General features: G+C 46.5%; 1 non-coding gene and 1 pseudogene across 1 annotated transcript; both read left to right on the top strand.

Annotated features, from left to right (window-relative positions):
• Positions 1 to 703: 703 nt before the first annotated feature.
• Positions 704 to 881, top strand: LOC140548455 (U2 spliceosomal RNA; annotated as a pseudogene).
• A 444-nt stretch (positions 882 to 1,325) lies between these two features.
• Positions 1,326 to 1,440, top strand: LOC140548484 (U5 spliceosomal RNA). Its single transcript, XR_011978691.1, has one exon. It is a non-coding gene; the product is annotated as a U5 spliceosomal RNA (small nuclear RNA).
• Positions 1,441 to 10,476: the final 9,036 nt, after the last annotated feature.

Here is a 10,476-nt window from a genome sequence, read left to right as displayed (position 1 = left end):
GGCTCACCCTTAACGGCGTGAAGGCCGCCCTGTGGACCTCCCGCAACCTGCTGGTGGGGAAGCGAGTGACGGTGCCCCTGCACACTCTATCTGCGCTGGTTACATCTTCGCTGCAGGGGACACCGCACGCCGACATTCGGAGGAGGGGGCCGGGGTTACACGCAGGGTCCAGACCACCACGGTCGCTGGCTCCCGTAGATGCACCCGGCAAGACCGTAACCACGAAAGGAGCAGCGGGCACAGGGGAGGATCTCCGCTGAGCCCCGACACTGAAGCATCGCGACTTCTGGGGAGCGAGGTGGTGCCAGCTTGATAGTGGCTCACCCCGGTCCTGCACAAAGAGACTGTTTTAGCAAAGACTTTAAAACTGAACTGATTTTACTTGATGAATATTTATTTGTTTATTTATTTATTTATTGATTATTTATTGTCGTATTTATTCCATTTATTTATTGAAACTTGTACAAGCTTTTTAATAGTATTTCATCTTTTATGGAAAACCACACTGGACTTTTACACACACACTCACACATGAAAGATTTTATCGAATGTTTTTACTGATCTTCGCTCTCAACTGACTTTTATGTGTAAAAAATGATTTTATGTGTGTATTATTTATTAAGATGAAATATGATTGTCAAAAGAAAAGCTTCAAAAATGTTGTGAAATGAATGAAATGGAAATTATTTGAAATTGTGACAATAAAACTTTTTTCGAAAGAAAAAAAATCTGTTCTTATCAGTTTAATATCTGATACGTCCTCTATATGAGGACTATATATTAAATTGATTTTTGGAACAGGGGGCTGGAAGAGGAGCTTGCTCCTTCCGCTCCACGCATCGACCTGGTATTGCAGTACCTCCAGGAACGGTGCACCTCCTTCAAACAGTAAAAAGAAAGCCGAAGTAATGTGACCGAGTCTGTGGGGGAGGTGTTCTTTTCGAGTGCTTTTGGTTTTCCCTCCGTTTTTGTTCTTTTTTTTTTTTTTTTTTTTTTTTTTCCTCTCTCTCTCTCTCTCTCTCTCTCTCTCTCTCTCTCTCTCTCTCCTTCTTCTTCTTCTTCTTCTTCTTCTTCTTCTTCTTCTTCTTCTTCTTCTTCGGACTTTGTCTGTGTCTGTGGAGATGAGCATCTACAACTGACGCATGCCTGTTACCTTGTGTTTCTTATTTCAGGTTAAAGTCAGCACGTGGCCAGCTTAATTTGAGGAGGAATTGACAGGACAGGACAAACAAGGAAGAGTTTGCTTCGCCTCTCAATCTTCCCTGCCCTCCTCTAGCAACCTTGGCCCTTGGTGGGCGTCGAGAGGTCGGGGTGCTGTCAGGTATAGCTCGGGTTTCTCTTCATTCACGTATAAATCTTTCGCCTTTTACTAAAGATTTCCGTGGAGGGGAACGTTGACGAGTTTTGCCTATTTTTTGAAGGCTCCGCCTTGGCGGAGCTGCTTTTTCTCTCCAAGTTTGAAAGACAGATTCGTGCCTTCGGTCACTCGCTGGAGCTTGTGCAGGTGGGTGTGGTTAATGGGGGGTGGGGTTTAATTGAATTGTATTTATTTGTTTTTCTTTCTTTCTTTCTTTCTTTGCCTTTTCCTTTTTCTTGCAAAGTAGTCACCGTGTAGTAGCTAGTTACTAACCAAGGGGCGGTCCCACACGGGGTGGCCTGTTTGGGTTATCGCTTCTCGGCCTTTTGGCTAAGACAGCGGTCGACTCTTTTGCGTTTCATGATCTTGGTCTTTGTGACCCTGGTCTCACCCGCAAGAAAGGAGATTGTACGGATCCCTAGGTTTTTGGTGCTGAGTCTTGGACGGTAGACTCTTTCGGTCTGGCTCTAGGGCTCATTATCAAGGTTCTAAGGTAAGTGCAATCCTTTTTTTCTTCCTTTCTGGTTTTAGTGTTTTTACTTATTTATTTGTATTTATTGTTTTAAGTGTTTTATTGGCCACCAGGTGCCTCCAAGCATGTCGGCTGTTCGTGCCGGCATGCGGAGGCACCACAGCGTGCGCCTTCTTTTTAGAGAAGTTGATGGTAAGCTCCTGGGGATGTCCCGTTTGGATTTCTCCAGGAAGCTAATCCAGAAAACTCTCTCTTTTAAACCTACTGATTTGAACTGCCTCTTGACTCTGCCCGGTAACAAAGGTTTTGATGTTAGCTTCTGCTCGGCTTCTCTGCTAAAAGATTTCTGGACTAGGCTTGAAAATGTTAAGGACCAGTTCTCCATGTTTAAGGTGGAGAAACTTTCTGACAATTCTCACAAGGTGGTGATTGTCAGAATGTTCAATGAAACTGTAACTGGAGAGGATATTGTTACATGGCTGGCGAGATTTTGCACCGTCAAAAGCCGACCTGTTAAGGTATTGGACGAGGACGGCATTTGGAACTGCTCGTGGAGAGATCCCATTAAACAATGGGAAGACCCGAGCAGTTACCTAGGCCTGAGGCAAATACCGTCCATGATAGTGTTGGGTGAAAATCGGGGCTACATATATTACCAAGGGATGCCCAAACTCTGTCGCAAGTGCGGCAAGTTTGGACATCTAGCTGAAGCGTGCCAGGAAATCGTTTGTGGGAAGTGCAGAGAAATTGGACACACTTTTGAGGAGTGTACCAATGGCAGACGGTGTAATCTTTGTGGAGAATCATCCCATCTCTACAGAGATTGCCCCAAGTCGTTTGCCAACAAGCTTAAAGCAAGCAAAATGGCCGCCAGGCAGCATGGTGAGGGGGAGAAGGAAAAGGAGAAGAAAGGGGAGGAGGAGGGGGCGGTCCCTGAGGTTTTGGCGGGAGATTTGAATCTTCAGCCAGCCCCAGGGATTGGCCAAGATACAGAGGGCGGAGCTAACATCCGGGCGGAGTCAGAGCAGGAACTGGAGGCCACCCCCTCCCAATTAGCACATGAAACGGTTGGGCAGCAACAGCAAGAGGAGGAAGAAAGCACTTCCTCCCTGATCACGGTGCCGGAGGTGAGTGTGGCCTCCAGTGGGAGTGGGTCTGACGGCTCGCTCCCCAATGCTCAAGTGGGCAAAAGGCCCGTGGGGTCTCCTCTGCCAGAACTGGCAGAGAAGAAACAAGGCAACACAGGATCCAGGCAGTTCCTCTTCGGAAGGTCTGGATCGTCTGTGGCCTGAGGAGTCCCCTAATGAGGTGTCTTTCCTACATTTTCAGTTAAAGACATCCACACCCAGGACTATACAAGAGCTTTGCTCTGTAGGCCTGGAGGCTGGAGACACCGGCCAACCTCCTAACCCCAGAACAGTGGGGGTAAAAGAGGAGCAGGTGTCAAGAAATTATGTGATTTTTAAAATGCCTTTTTAATCTTTTATTTGTGTAGTCTTTTTGTTTTATTTTCATGGTCTTTTAATTATATACCTGTCTTTTAAAACCTACACTGCTCATGGCTCTCACTATTTCGACTATCAATGTTAGGAGTGTGAGAGCCTCCACTAGAGCAGAGAGTGTCTTGTCCCTTTTAAAAGATGTAAAGTCAGATGTGTTTTTACTACAAGAGTGTGCTTTACCGTTCCTGAAGACGTACAGAGATTGGGAGCAGCGCTGGGCTGCCGGTCCCTCTCTCTGGAGCGGTTCACACTACAACAGAGCCGATGGTGTTGCTATTTTAATAAAGAACCCTCACATCTTGGTGAAGGGCAGCACTGTGGTGAGGGATGGACGGGCTCTTTTAGCAAATTTGACTTTTTTAGGAAGGGATTTTAACATTCTTAACGTGTATGGTTTTAATGATAAAAACGACAGGTATAAACTTTTAGAAGACCTGCAGCCCCACATGCTGGGGAGGGTGCCATTAGTAGTGGGAGGGGATTTTAATTGTGTTTTATCTAGAAAAGATAGAAAAAGAGTAGGGGACGATTTTAAATTAGACAAAACGTCAGTTTTATTGCAGGGCTTAGCTAAGGATTTTAAGTTAGTCGACTGTTACAGGAAAATGCATCCAGAGGAGGAGGGCTTCACCTGGTTCAGTGGTGACTGCACCCGAGCCTCCCGCATCGACTACATTTTTACAAGAGACTGCCCGCCAACTGATGCAACATTGACCCCCCTCTGTTTTTCAGATCACCTCATGCTATCGTGCACCCTGTCTCTCCCCACCGGTGTGACTGTAGGGGGAGGGCTGTGGAGACTGAACTGCTCCCTGTTACAAGATGAAGGAATAGTTGAGAGCTACAGGGAGCAGTACAGTCTCTGGCAGACCCTCCAAGACTGTTTTGACTCACGAGCACAGTGGTGGGAAATGGTTAAACACAGGACAAAGATGTTTTTTAAAAAGATAGGAAGATTAAAAAAGAATAGAGAAAGACGACGCATGATGGGGCTGCAAAAAAGACTACAACGATATTTTAACCTTTTAAACAGAGGCATTGATTTTAGTGAAGAAATAAAAGAAGTTAAAAGGGAAATGTCAGATTTAAATGAAATAAAAAGTAAAGGTACAATTTTAAGAAGTAAAGAAAAAGAGGTTGAAGAAGGAGAAAAATGCACACGCTACTAAGAAAATTTTATCTAGGGGGGGAGGGATTACAAAAATAATAAAAGAAGGGAGGGAAGAAATAAAGACAGATGGGATTTTAAAAGAAGTGGAAAGTTTTTATGAAGATCTTTATAATGAGAAAAGTGTGCACACTAAAACTACGGAGGAAGTCTTAAACTTTTTAGAAAAACAAATAAAAAGTCAGGATGTTTTAACAATAAATTTTACAGGTGAGGAAATTTTAAAATGTCTTAAAGGTTTTAAAAAGTGTAAGACTCCGGGAGAGGATGGACTCCCCGTGGAATTTTATTTGACCTTTTGGGACATTTTAGCAACCGACATTCTGACTGTTTTTAATGAATTTGAAAAGTATGACCGACTTCCAGACAGTTTTAGGTCAGGGATAGTTACCTTACTTTTCAAAAAAGGAGACAAGACCGACCTAAAAAACTGGAGACCGATTACCCTTTTAAATTGGGATTGTAAACTTTTTAGTAAACTTTTATCTAGACGTATGTCGACGGTTTTAGAGGACGTGATCCACCCGGATCAAGCCTGCGCCGTGCCAGGAAGGAGGATCACCGACAGCCTAGTGTTGGTCAGAGACGCCATCTGTTTTGTGAGAGACAGAAACATTCGGCTCATAGTCCTAAATTTAGACTTTAAAAAAGCCTTCGATCGGATCTCGCACCAGTACCTGCTCCAGGTACTGCAAAAAATGGGTTTCCCCGGGAGGTTTTTAAAGTGGGTGGGTCTGCTTTACACAGATATAAGCAGTCAAATTCTGGTAAACGGGCACCTCACAAAGGCGATCAGAGTTCGCTCTGGCGTCCGCCAAGGGTGTTTGTTATCCCCACTCCTGTACGTTGCGTGCATTGAGCCACTGACGCAGATCTTGAGAAAGGATAAATGGATCAAAGGACTGGACTTGCCAGGCAGACTGACGGCGACCTGTACTTTGTACATGGACGACGTCACGCTTTTATGTTCCGACGTTTTATCGGCCCAAAGCGCACTGGACTTGACTGACTGGTATGGAAGGGCCTCGGGCGCTAAGCTCAATAGGAGCAAGTCCGAGGCCCAGCTCTTTGGACCTTGGGGAAACATAGGCGCTGACCTGGATTTGGATTTTAAAGACAAAGATATTAAAATTTTAGGTGTTAAATTTGACGAAGAGGGTGGCGGACGGGGCAACTGGACTGATCCAGGCAGCGGTTGGGTTTCTGGGGACTAAGACAGCTGACGATAGAGGGCAAAGTTTTAATTATCAAAGCGGTGATTTTACCTTTGCTTTTACTGTTGTGTTCTGTTTTTAGTCCCCCTAGGTTTTTTCTTGTAGGATTGGAGAGAGCGACGTTTTATTTCCTGTGGGGGTCCAAGTGGGAGACGCTGAGGAGGGCGGTTGTGAAAAAGAGGAAGGAGAATGGAGGAAAAGGGCTCCCAGACCCCCACCTGTTTTTAGGAAGCAAGTTCGCTGCTTTACACAAAGTATGCGACGAACCCCTCCAGAGACAAGACCGCCGCAATGGCAAAATTCTGGATGGGGTCGTATTTGCGAGCTTAAAGATTTTACAACTGGATTTAAGAACACCCGTCTCTTTCAATCTTTTTAAAGAATATGATTTTATCAGAACGTTTTTAAGTAAATATGATTTAGAAAAAGAGGATTTTACTGTTTTAATTAACGCAAAATGCCTTGTCTCTCTTGTGCAGGACAGGGAAGAGGTGAGCCCAGTTCCAGGCCTCACACTAAGTGAGGCCAAGAAAGTTTAGAGGAACGCAGCCCACCCCGCTCTCCAGAACAAGCATAAAGACCTGTCGTGGATGGCGGCCCATGAGATCCTTCCGGTCAGGGCCATGATGCACTCCCAGGGAATGGCGTCCAACCCCACGTGCCCACGGCCTGGGTGTGGCGAACCAGAGACCGTGCGGCACTTGATAAATTAGGTGTGGAGCCACTCAGAAATCAGTGTGCTTGCTTTTTTACTTGGGGTCATCTTTAGCTTGTAAGGTAAGCTGGTTTTTAAATATATTTCTAACTAGATTCTGCTGACACTCTTGTCTTAAGTTTAACATAGAAGCTTGGTGCTCACTAGTTGATTGAGGTGCTGATTCAGGTGTAATTTCAGGCCAGCTAGAAGTGTGAATTGCAGAGGAGTAGCCAAGTGCCTTCAGTCTTGATAAATTAGGTGTGGAGGTTTGTTAGACGTTATGACTCCTAGCTAGAATATCAGCTGCAAAAACTTTTTTTACTCAACTCTGTTCTGTTGTACTCGAAGATGTGCTCTGCAATTCCTGCAGGTGCAGATACCGATGCAGACGCCGCAATTCCGGTAACCTCATTTACCCACCTTGTTCTAATACCAATGTGATGGTAACTGGGGGACTGTGGAATTGCCAGTCTGCAGTGCAGAAGGCAGATTTCATTTCAGCTTTTGCTTCTGCTCGGTCTCTAAACTTCCTGGCACTGACTGAGACGTGGATCACCCCGGACAACTCTGCAACTCCAGCTGCCTTGTCGTCTGCCTTTGCCTTTTCTCACTCTCTACGAAGGACTGGCAGGGGCGGCGGCACCGGTTTACTTCTCTCTCCTCTGTGGCGCTTCACCCCGCTCTCTTTTTCTAATCTTGACATTTCCTCTTTTGAATACCATGCTGTTACTGTCTCTTCTCCCACTAGACTTCACATCATTGTTCTCTATCGTCCTCCTGGTCCCTTGGGCAGTTTCCTTGATGAACTGGATGTTCTCTTGAGTGGACTCCCTGTTGACGCCCCACTTATTGTACTCAGCGACTTTCCATCAGAGAAACTCCAGTCTTCATGCCTTCTCCCAATCCTATCCTCTTTTGATCTCGCGTTCAACCAGTCTGCACCAACACACAGAGCAGGGAACACTCTGGACCTGATCTTCAGCAGACCTGTCCCTGCTCTGGATGTGGATGTGGCTGTGACTCCTTTGGACTTCTCTGATTACCACTTTCTCTCCTTCTCACTCCCCCTCTCTGCTCCTTTAACTAGCACTTCTGCAAGTTCTTCCACTCTTCACCGCCATCTTCGCTCTGTTTCCCCCTCAGCTCTTGCCTCAACTGTCCTGACCACTCTTCCCCATCTTGAATCTTTCTCCTCTCTCCCACTTGAAACTGCTACAGACACTCTCCTCTCTTCTTTCTCCACCTCTGTCGACCTTCTCTGCCCTTTCTCCCCTAGGTCAGCAAATTCTTCTCCACCTTCCCCGTGGCTGTCAGATGTTCTCCGCAACAACCGTAGAGAGCTAAGACTGGCTGAAAGGAAGTGGCGGAAGTCACAACACGACTCCGACCTCCACTCTTATCAGTCTCTTCTCTCCAGGTTTAGAACGGAAGTTGCTGCCGCTAAAGCATCCTACTACAGGGGGAAATTGGAATCATCTGCATCTGACCCACGCAAACTATTCACCATCTTCTCCTCTCTCCTCAACCCTCCTACTCCCCCACCTCCCACTACCCTGTCTGCAGATGATTTTGTCTCCTTCTTTAAAGAAAAGGTTGACAAGATCCACCAATCTTTCCCCCCCACCTCTACCCCACTCTCTAGGCACTGCCCTCTTCCTCCCTCTTCTCTGACCTGCTTCTCTCCTCTTTCCACAGATGACCTCCTACATCTTCTCACCTCCAATAATCCTACCACCTGTCCACTAGACCCTGTTCCATCCCCTCTGTTCCAAACAATCGCTCCAAACCTCCTTCCCTTCATCTCCTCTATCATAAACAGCTCTTTGTCGTCAGGTCAGGTACCATCAGCCTTCAAGTCTGCCAGAGTCGTGCCCATCCTAAAGAAACCAACTCTAGACAGCTTGGACATCGGCAACTACAGACCTATCTCTCTTCCCTCTTTTCTCTCAAAGATTCTCGAATGTTCCATCTACAACCAACTGTCTCCCTTTCTCACTCTGAACAATCTTCAGGACCCTAACCAGTCTGGCTTCAAAGCTGCACACTCTACTGAAACTGCTCTCATTGCAGTTAGAGAAGCTCCATGCAGCTAAAGCTGCCAGACTGTCCTCGGTTCTGATCCTTCTTGACCTCTCCGCAGCTTTTGACACAGTGGACCACAATTACCGGCTCTGCATGGCAATGGTTTGCATCATACCTGCAGGGACGCTCATACCAGGTAACGTGGCAGGGCGACATGTCCGCTCCTTGTAGTCTCTCCACTGGCGTTCCACAAGGCTCAGTTCTTGGTCCTCTTCTTTTCTCACTCTCTTGGTAAAGTGATATCCTCTCATGGATTCTCTTAGCACTGTAACGCCGATGACACTCAACTCATGCTCTCTTTCCCACCGTCTGACACACAGGTTTCTGCCCGTATCTCGGCATGCCTCGCCGACGTCTCTTCTTGGATGGCAGCTCACCACCTCAAACTCAACCCCAGCAAGACGAAGCTGCTGTACATCCCGGGAACTGCTGGACCAAGAAACGATCTTGTCATCACCTTTGAGAACTCACTGGTCACTCCTTCTACTGAAGCCCGAAGCCATGGTGTAGTGATGGATGATCAGTTATTGTTCTCAAGTCATGTTGCAAACGTAACTCGGTCCTGCAGATTTCTTCTGTACAACATCCGGAGAATTCGACCCTTCTTCTCTAGAGAGGCCACCCAGGTGCTTGTTCAGTCTCTCGTCACTTCCAGACTTAACTACTGCAACTCTCTTCTGGCTGGTCTCTCTCTGCGCACCATCAGGCCCCTGCAACTCATCCAGAATGCAGCGGCACGGGTCGTTTTCAATGTCCCAAAATTTATCCATGTCACTCCACTGCTGCGTTCTCTCCACTGGCTTCCTGTAGCTGCCCGCATCAGATTCAAAACCCTGACGCTGGCCTACAAAGCCAAGAACGGACCAGCCCCTCCGTATCTGATGGCAATGGTCAAAAGCCGATCCGCACCAAGAGCCCTTCGAGCTTCAAGTACGGCTCGGCTCGACCCGCCATCCCTCAAAATCCGCGGAAGACAAGCGTCCAGGCTGTTTTCTGTCCTGGCACCAAAGTGGTGGAACGAGCTGCCCCTGGGTGTCCGAACGGCCGAGTCGCTCGCTGTCTTCAAATGCAGACTGAAGACCCACCTCTTCAGAGAGTACTTGGACAAATAGAGTACTATGGTCGCCTTATTGTTTTGTGTTTAGTAATGTCTAAGCTTAGAGGTATCTTTTGAATTATTAGCCTATTCTAACTAGCTAAGGTTTTCTCGGGTAAATAGCAAAGCACTTTGTAAGTCGCTCTGGATAAGAGCGTCTGCTAAATGCCGTAAATGTAAATGTGCTCTTGGAGTGTGGCGTGGCGAGGGACCTGTGGGCCATGACCGGTTCCCTGCAATGCCCGAGCCTGCCAGCAGATGAGGTCCAGCCATCAGTTTACCGGCTAGCGGTAAAAGGGGTGGGCCAGGGCATAGACAGACTACCACCTGCAGAGTTCACAGCGCTCTGGCTCACCCTTAACGGCGTGAAGGCCGCCCTGTGGACCTCTCGCAACCCGCTGGCTCCCGTAAATGCACCCGGCAAGACCGTAACCACGAAAGGAGCAGCGGGCACAGGGGAGGATCTCTGCTGAGCCCCGACACTGAAGCATCGCGACTTCTGGGGAGCGAGGTGGTGCCAGCTTGATAGTGGTTCACCCCGATCCTGCACAAAGAGACTGTTTTAGCAAAGACTTTTAAACTGAACTGATTTTACTTGATGAATATTTATTTGTTTATTTATTTATTGATTATTTATTGTGTTATTTATTCCATTTATTGAACCTTGTACAAGCATTTTAATAGTAGTTCATCTTTTAAAGAAAACCATACTGGACTTTTACACACATGAAAGCTCTTATTGAATGTTTTTACTGTTCTCTTTTAACTGACTTTTATGTGTAAAAATGATTGTGTGTATTGGTTCTATGACTTATTTATTAGGATGAAATATGATTGTAAAAGAAAAGCTTTTAAAAATGTGAAATGAAATTGAATGAAATGAAACTG

The sequence above is a fragment of the Salminus brasiliensis genome, chromosome 25 (assembly GCF_030463535.1).
Source record: "Salminus brasiliensis chromosome 25, fSalBra1.hap2, whole genome shotgun sequence".
NCBI lineage: Eukaryota > Metazoa > Chordata > Actinopteri > Characiformes > Bryconidae > Salminus > Salminus brasiliensis.
Note: the sequence above shows the minus strand (reverse complement) of the source record. Positions and strands in the feature narration are given on the sequence as shown.